At 33.9% G+C, this 9,148-nt stretch overlaps 1 pseudogene; it reads left to right on the plus strand.

The window, feature by feature from the left end:
- Window positions 1–8,712: 8,712 nt before the first annotated feature.
- On the plus strand, window positions 8,713–8,807 carry LOC122124879 (annotated as a pseudogene).
- The last annotated feature ends 341 nt before the right edge of the window (window positions 8,808–9,148 follow it).

Below are 9,148 nucleotides of genomic sequence, written 5' to 3' on the forward strand. Positions count from 1 at the left end.
ACAATTCTCAGAATTTGTAGAAAATTTAGAAAACAATAGAAAATATGTCCTGAGTAAGACTACAATCAAGTGATAACTTTTAGTATTAGAAAGCCCTCAAGTGAACTTTCTTTAAAGAAGTTGAGAATATTACATAGCTAGGGACCAGAGACAGTAAGAGATTCAAGTAATCATTATTAATGGGATCAGATCCATGGAGGAATGAATCAGAGACCCCTGCAAATACATCTGAAAATGTTCATATCCTGTGTCAAATGTTAGAACACTCTCTCTGCTCTTTTCTAGCTCTTTCCTTCTCTTTCCCAGCTCCCTTCTCTTTCCTAGCTCTCTCTTTCACACCTTTCCCAGATGCTCTCTTTTCTAGCTCTTTTCTCTCTTTTCTAGCTCTTTTCTCTCTCCCAGCTCTCTCTCTTTCCCAGCTCTCTTTCTCAGGCCTTTCCCCACCGTGTGGAGGACCAAGATGGACTGGTGCCAGCTGGAACGATGAATAAATCTACCTCTTACCCGAAAAAAATGTTAGAACACCTTTGAAAATAGTACTTAAACAGTCTGAGCAGTCAGTCTAGTGGATAAGATCATGGGAGAAGTTCAGAATTGCTAATCTTTATCTAGATTAAATAAACCAACAAAATATGGTAGGGCAATGTGGTACAAGCCTGGAGACTAAGACAGGAGATTAAGGAGTGGAATTACATAGTGATACTTTCCCTGTACCAGATAGTATACTTTTGACTCAATAAAGCAAACCAACCAACAAACAACAAAAAAGGAACACACAGTTGGAAGTTCGGGCTAATTTTGTCACTATGTTTTTTTTTTTTTTTTGGGTCCGGTCATGGGGCCTGAACTCTGGGCCTGGGCACTTTCCCTCAGCTCTTCAGCTCAAGGCTAGTGCTCTACCACTTGAGCCACAGTGCCACTTCCGGCTTTTTTCTTTTTGCTTATGTGGTGCTGGGAATCGAACCCAGGGCCTCAGGCATGCAAGGCAAGCGCTCTACCACTGAGCCACCTTCCCAGCCCCTGTCACTATGTTTTGAGAAGTCAACTTTCCTATTGAAATGCAACACATATATAATCCTCACTTGTTTTAAATGCTCTCTTCATTACAGAACATTCCTAGATGCAAAATGGCTCATGATTCCCTCCCCCAAAATTGCAAAAGTAAGTAAGTATCATTCTGTTAGATTCCAAAGAACTGATGAAGGATTATAAAAGCTTAAGCCTGGAGAAATAGCAAAGTATGTCTAACATAGAACTTCGTATATCTTGCTAAACTAGAACTGAGATTTAAAATGAATATTTTGGTTTTGTTTGTAATTTCATATTTTATACCTACTACAAAAGTCTTTTTAAGTAGAAGGTTTAATTGACAAATTCACAAATGATACTGGCATTCCTATTTTCCTAGAATATACTTTCAAGAGAGTTATAATTAGAACTTAGTTAATAAATAATACCAACAGTTCATGTATAACATGATAATGTGAATAATCTAGACAGAGTTGCCAACAAATGGATGACAGTAATTTATAAATTTGGAAAAAGAGCAATTTTTTAAGGGTGTTCTATAATATGGTTTGAAGAGAGTAATTGTGCGACATCTTCTTTCTTCTTCATATATGGAACACAGGAAGCCATTTCCTTAATTATGTGCCTCTTTAAACATTGAGAAAAATGCTAGGTTTGGGGTTTGTTTTCATTTTTATTTTTGTTTTATTGGCTTGTCCTAAAGCATGAACTCTGGGCCTGGACACTGTCCCTAAGCCTGTTTATGCTCAATGCTCGTGCCCTACCACTTCAACCTCAGTGCCACTTGTGTCTGGCTTTTTCTGAGTAGTTTATTGGAAATAAGAATCTAAGAAACCTTCCTGCCTGAGGTGGCTTTGAACCATAATTTTCTGATCTTAGCATCCTGAATATCTATGATAGTTAAAAAGTAAAATATAAATCATATTTGCAAGTGTTCTGATTTCAAGAATACCACTCTGGGAAAAATGATGCAGCTCAGTTTATTGTGGCGTTCTTTCCAGAACAAGGAGGGCATCACATTAGCACAGGTGTAGTAGTTTTCACAATAGAGTTAAGCTATTCATGAAGTGAATTAAGGAATTTTAAGGTGCACCTTACAAGATGGAAACTGCTGGTCTAGGATGACTTTATGGCACAAATCTTGGGATTGATGGTCATAGAAATAAAGCTTACTCTGATAAACAATTGCTTACTCTTGAAGAACTAATTGTTACAGATGCTTCATAGTCTTATCCTCTATAAGAATGTGGCTATTTTTCTCTTGATTTCTCAATCTGTAACACCCCATTGGAAACTGTATCTACTGCAGAATTTTATAACATGCAAACAGGTACTGTTTTGAATCTCTGAGGTATGGAATGTTGAGAATTTAAAAATGAATACTGAGTCATAGGAATTTTGAATAACACATATATTCTGTCCTTTTAACAACTTATTTACTTTTAAAAGTTATGGGTTTCCATTTAATTAATCTATTTTCAGTTTTAGTATGAGAAAGTACTAAATTTATTCTTTTTTCAAAATATTGGCAAGTATATTGTGAAAATATTGTCTAGGTGGATAATATTCAAGTAGATGACCCTCTGATAAAGAAAGGGTAGTTAATTCAAATTAGATGTCAAATAGTTTTGATTTTTAAAGTTAATACATAAAGAATAATATTTACTATACCAATACAGTAAAATTATATTTTATGCAGCTTATTTAAAAAAATTTATTATCAAAGTGATATACAGTGTGGTTACAGTAATTATAAGGTAGTGAATGCATAACTTTTCAAACTTGTTACCTCTCCCTCATTTTTCTCACAGGTTTCCTTCCCCCCTTCACCCCTCACAAGTTGTAATGTCCATTTCCAACATATTGTCTTGTGAGTATTGCTATTGCATTGGTTTGCCTTTCTGCTTTCTCTTACCATTTTGTTGTTCCTCTTCCCTTCCCTAGTTAAGGTAAATGTATACACAATACACAGGGTACCAAAATCAAATACAGCAGGGAGAAACCATAGGGAAAATCCTAAAAAAATAACAATTACATAGTACATAAAAAACAAAAACCACAAATAAAAATCTGTTTCTATATCTTGGAGTTCATTTTTCTCAGCATCAGCTTATATGGTCATATACACACATAACAATGCCACTGGAAAATAATAGTTGCATAAACACTAAATCATGAAAACAACATGTTAACTTTTTGGTGGTAAAGGTGGTATTAGGATTGGTGAATTCGTGATTCTCATAAAGGAATTTCAAAAGAGTTTTAAAGTTATGACAGGTAAATTTTAATTGTTCAAAAATTTTAACACCTTATCCTATTAAGAAAATTTAAAATTGCCTGGGAAAATAGGCTTTCATGCAAAGAAATCCATTGAGACTTAGTAGAGAGAAAGCAATGTGGGTAAAGATGGCTCTTTTTCACACTAAACAAACAAACCTCAGAAAACTTGCTTGAATCCTATAGGTTCCCTTGAGAATTGTCATTACCCAGGAAATATACTCTCACTGTGTGAAACAAGGTTGTAGTGGAATTTAAATTGAAATTCTTAAAAAAATAAAACATCAAAATTTGTGAATTAACCTTTAATTATCAAACAGATAATTTGGGTTAGGCAGGGAAAGTGGCTCAGTGGTAGAGCTCTTGCATTGCATGTCTGAGGCCCTGGGTTCGATTCGTCAGCTCCACATAAGCAAAAAGAAAAAAGCCGGCACTAGTGCTGTGGCTCAAGTGGTAGAGTGTTAGCCTTGAGCTGAAGAGCTGAAGGACAGCGCTCAGGCCCAGAGTTCAGGCCCCAAGACTGGAACCCCCCACCAAAAAAAAAAACAAAAACAAAGACAAACAAAAAAAAAACAAAGATAATTTGAGTCAAAATATTCAGGGAGAAAATGCCCTCTAAAATGAAAGAGGGTATTGGGTTTACACTTTTCTGTTTGTAATACTTTCCACAATGTCTTTGCACGTGAAGAAGTGAAATACAGAAAAAAATCTGATTGGGTACGTCAAACCAATGATTTCATATTTCTAAGTGGCTCACAAAATATAATATCCTTATTAACATGAGATAGTGAAGAATTCTCTAATTACATAAGCCAAAAAGTTTTGGGTTCAAGGACTGGGAAAGTGTCTCAGTGGTAGAGCGCTTGCCTTGCATGCATGAGGCCCTGGGTTTGATTCGTCAGCACCACATAAACAAAAAGAAAAAAGCTGGAAGTGACACTGTCGCTCAAGTGGTAGAGTGCTAGCCTTGAGCTGAAGAGCTGAGGGACAGTGCCCAGGCCGAGTTTCAGGCCACATGAAAGCCCCCCCCCCCAAAAAAAAAGTGTTGGATTCAGAAAAGAATTTAGCAAATGGGAAAGTTTAGAAAATAGTGTTCTTAGAAGCCCTAGCTAAGTGTATTGTCTTCAGCATTAGAGGGAGACCAAAACTTTTTGATGTAGATTGTCTTAATATTTTTGCTACCTAAAGTGATTTTACAGAGTTTATTTGGTTGTCTTAATATTTTTGCTACCTAAAGTGATTTTACAGAGCCTATTTGGTTCACTAGAATGCAGAACTGATTGAATGAAGACATGAAAATAAATTCCACATCCAAATGAGGCAACTTAAAAGAGTTTTAAAAGAGAAACTATGAAGATGTACAGTGGCTGAGGCTTCACTAAACTTGAAGCCAAGAAGCTGTGATTAATTGGAAATCAGGAAAGTGCTAAGAGGAGGACATAGAAGTAGGACACAGAAGCGTTGTCCTTTTGTAACAGACCTGTCTTCCAAGGTATGGGTGATTTAACTCTATTCTTCTCCATACATCTTGGTGAGCAAATGCAAGAACAAGATAAAATAATAAATTGAAATAATTTTGCAAAGAATAACTTCACTGTTCCTGATATGGTATCAAAGGTGAGTCTTAAGAGAGAAGGTAAAAGTGGAGTATTTTTTGGTTTCCCCTATGCATCTTGTTAACAAAATATATCCTTGAGGTTAGAATTGATTGAAACAAAAAGTGATGGAGTACTTATTTTTCTGGGCAATTTAGACACAAGAAGACTTTCAAGGAAAAAGAAAAAAGAAAAAAAATATAACCAAGTATTTGTGATCACAGCTTCTTGGACTGGTTTTCTCGAGACAAATTTTACATTAGATTTGTGATCATTAACATAGATGTTGTTTCATGGCAACCAAATGCAAGAGGAAAGTTGAATGGACTCGCTTAGTCAATTAAACAGCATAATAAAAAATGGCAATATTTAGTGAATTATTTGACTAAATACTTTTCCAGAATAAAGAAGGAAAATGTAATTAAAAATGAATTGACCTAAAAGTATGAATAAAAAGTAGTGAAGAGAGATGAGAGAAAAAATAGAGGATTGTTTTCTCTACAGTGGAGTTCTTCATCTTGTTTCTTCCATTCCATCCTCACAAGCTATAAATTGTGGCTCAGGACTGGAGTATCCAGTTCAGACAAAGAGTACTCATAGAAGAAAGATAATATTTGCAGCAGATATAGGTGATTTATTACCTTAGATAATCTATTTAAATCTGTTCAGAATCCTCCCTTAGGCCAAACTGCCACTTTGACCAGTTTTGTTTGCTTTTACCAAGATTTCCCTCCATTAACTGCTTAAAATTTTTGAGAGGTCATATTCATACTCTCTAGAAATTGCTGTTTGGTTGTGATTTTTGTGTTTTTTTTTTTGTGTGTTTTTAACTGAATTTCCAAAGGTTGTGCAAGTGTCTTAACATTAAATATGTCCACCTAATTAGCCATTGCTCCCGGATCACAGTGACTCCTTCTATCATTCTCAACCAACCCCTTCTACAAGATTTATTTCCGATTTACCATTTCCTTTCTCAAATATGTACATTGAGTATTCTAGCTGTACTTGCACCTTGTTCCATTTTTCATTCATTCTGTCTTTACTATTATTCCTCTTTGATTTCAACTTCCTGATAGTCATTCTGTTAAACTGTCTGTTAATACTTTGAAAGGTTTATATACATTCCATGTAGTTTCAGTCCTGCATATACTTGAACTGATTTAAGCTTATATTTCCATAATTCATTCATCTGCAATAACAATTTGCAAGACTGGAGACTTGAAACATCTAGACATGGTTATATTCTCATCCATTTGAAGATTAATCTGTAGTCAAAAAGAAAGTTTAAAAATGGCTTTGAATGTATTCTTAACTACCAATTTTTATAAATGGCTTTGTACAATAGTGTGTGATTATTTTATTTTACGTGGGATAAGACTTTCTACTACCTATAAGTTTTGGAAAAAGAAGAAAACTAACATTTACTACTATAGAGAAATATGATAGAGGAGATAGATTTTCTCACATCTCAGATGAGTACCCATATTCATGACTTAAAGACATATTTCTTACTACGTTAGACAGAGGGAAAACAAACCAACATATGATAAGGCAAGTATTTGTGACTTTTTAAAATGTCCCTTATTAAGTGATGAATTTACTTTATTAGCTAATCTTTGAGGTTGAAATATGGGAGGCTGATCTATTTAACAAATTTCTGGAAGGCACCTACTGAACAACACAAATGGTGCATGGTACTATTTCTACACTTTAATGAATGGTTCAACCTTTTTGGCATTAGTGCTGGGGAAATAAATCAGCTCTATTGTAACTTGCTCCCTACACTTGAAAAACTTGTAATGTCACTAAGTGTCATCTACTTATCAAATGTTATTTGGCAAGTGTTATTTCAAAAAGTTTATTTGAAAAGGAATACACTTTCAGGAGATTAAATGTAGGTTATCATTGGTTTGAGAATGACAACATTTTTATTCCACAGAACCAAGTTGTACTAAAGTACCAGTGTTTTGAAGCACAAACGATCTTCTCAATTAATGTTTTGCTGAATTACATTTGACCTCTAATTCAAGTTTTCCTGGCTTGGCATATCAATCATGGATCTATCCTTCTATGAACTATTTTTTTGGCTCACATATGCTGGGCTGAAATCTTACATTAATCATTACGGGAGGGGTATTAAAAATAATCTTTTGAAACTTTCTGATCTTGTTCACTCATATGGGCTGGTCATCTGTAAATTGAGTTTGAAATACAGTACTTTCTCTCGATTTTGTGACCTCATCTTTCATTTTAAGTTGCTTTGCATTACACAATTTCTTGTTGCTAATTCTTGTATCTCAAGGAATTGGGGCCCTGAAATATTATAAGAAATGAGAAATTGAGATGGATTTTCAGTTACTTTCTGCTGGCATGTTGCATAGGACTAGGTGAGAAGTCTAGCCCCTGTTATCTGACAATGCAGGTAACTCGGCCATAAGATACTAGGACCCATGGGTCTATAGAAGAATAATGCCTTTTAGATATCATATTACCACAATTAGAGTATAATCTTTAGGAATGCTTCAGAAATATGGGGAAAAACAGTTTGGGGCCAGCGAGTTAAAACAATAAATAGAGCATCAGAGTAGAATCTCTTATAGATTAGAAGAAAACAACATTGATTTTTAACAATGTGAATTCAGAAGACCACAAACACTTAGAAGGTATCACAAGTTTATACGGAAGACAAGCATTGATACTCTTTATATTCTAATATATATTCTAAACCTAAGTATTTATATTCCAATTCTATTTATTGGAATAAATAATTATCAATTTATTTGTCAAGTTATCAATTGATTCTAGTAAGTTTCACTGTGTGAAATATAAAATCAGCACATATAAATATAAAATATATAACTATATATAATATAAAAAAGGGCACATGTTTTACATTGTTCTTTTGTGGTTAGGGTATCAAAAGCAACTCTGTTTTAAAGTATTATTCCATTATCTCTACCTCAGTGTTTGGTAGAGTTAGACTTAAACCTTTACATTTGTAGATTTATAGACTGGAAGCAAGAGGAAACATTACCAATTTAAGGCCTAATAACAAGGAGAAACATATGGACTTCTCCTGGATCTACGAAAATATTAGGTGATAGAAAGGCAGTAGTGTAAGTTCCTGCCTGGTTGGAAGGTAGACAGGCCAGGACATTAAGTAATCATGCATATGAACAATTTTTTCACCTTCTTGGATTTAGCTACTTTTGAAATGGTAGGTATAATGAACAATTATATTTTGATAAAAACCTTCTAGTCTGAACAGTTTTGTCTGAAATGTTCATCTTTCTATGATCCCTTGTAACTAAGATTTGTTTTGTTTAAGTAAGACAATTTACGCTGTCAGGGTAAGATATTCTGGTTGGTCTGAACCTACATGGAAGAAGGATGAAGTGTCAGGTAAACATTTGTGCCAATAATACCTCATTTGGGAAAATTTCAGCTGCAGAAGTTTAGAAGGAGCTCTTATGCAAGGCTTACTTTGAATCCATTAGCTCTACAGAGTTAACTCAGTTGGATAAATAAGTACTTTAAAAAGCCATCCTCTTTGGACCTAGCTAAAAATGCTTCAAAGTATGATTAAATCTAAAATGAAAAAGACTTAAAATAGTCATTGACAAAAGAATTGCAAACGTGAGCATTCGACTCAACAATATAATTATTTTCCATTATACACAGAATTTTAGGGAAATAAGATAAGTAGCATTGTTAGGAACATTAAAGTTTCCTTGTTACAAATAGGCACCCAAGGATATAATCTTGTATGAAGATTGCATCATTAACTACCTAAATTTAGAGGACATTACATGCTTCAGAAGCACATACCCAAATTTCAACAATACAGAGATTAACATGGCAATTGCACAGGATGATATGAAAATCTGTGAATTATTCCATATTTTTCATTCTTCAGATGCAAGAAATGAAAAACAATTATTAAAAAGTTGATTACAAAATTAAAAGTGTAACAATACATGTAATTCATATAAATAAAAGTTAGTTTGACATCAGTGAATTAAATCTTCGCCTTAGAAAGGCCTTTACATAGCATAATCTTTATAAAACTTTTAAAATTAGACAACATTGTCATTTTATTCTAAAGGAATATACTATAAGCACCTAGTAAAAAAGGAATCTTAAACTGTTTCTGTATGGAATGCAAGCTGAAAGGACACATTTATTAATGAACCTATATATTATAAAACAATGTAGTATTCAAAGTCTTATATCTAGGAAAGAATAAA

Source organism: Dipodomys spectabilis, unplaced genomic scaffold (genome assembly GCF_019054845.1).
Source record: "Dipodomys spectabilis isolate Male_0828 unplaced genomic scaffold, ASM1905484v1 ptg000008l, whole genome shotgun sequence".
In the NCBI taxonomy this organism is placed as follows: Eukaryota; Metazoa; Chordata; class Mammalia; order Rodentia; family Heteromyidae; genus Dipodomys; species Dipodomys spectabilis.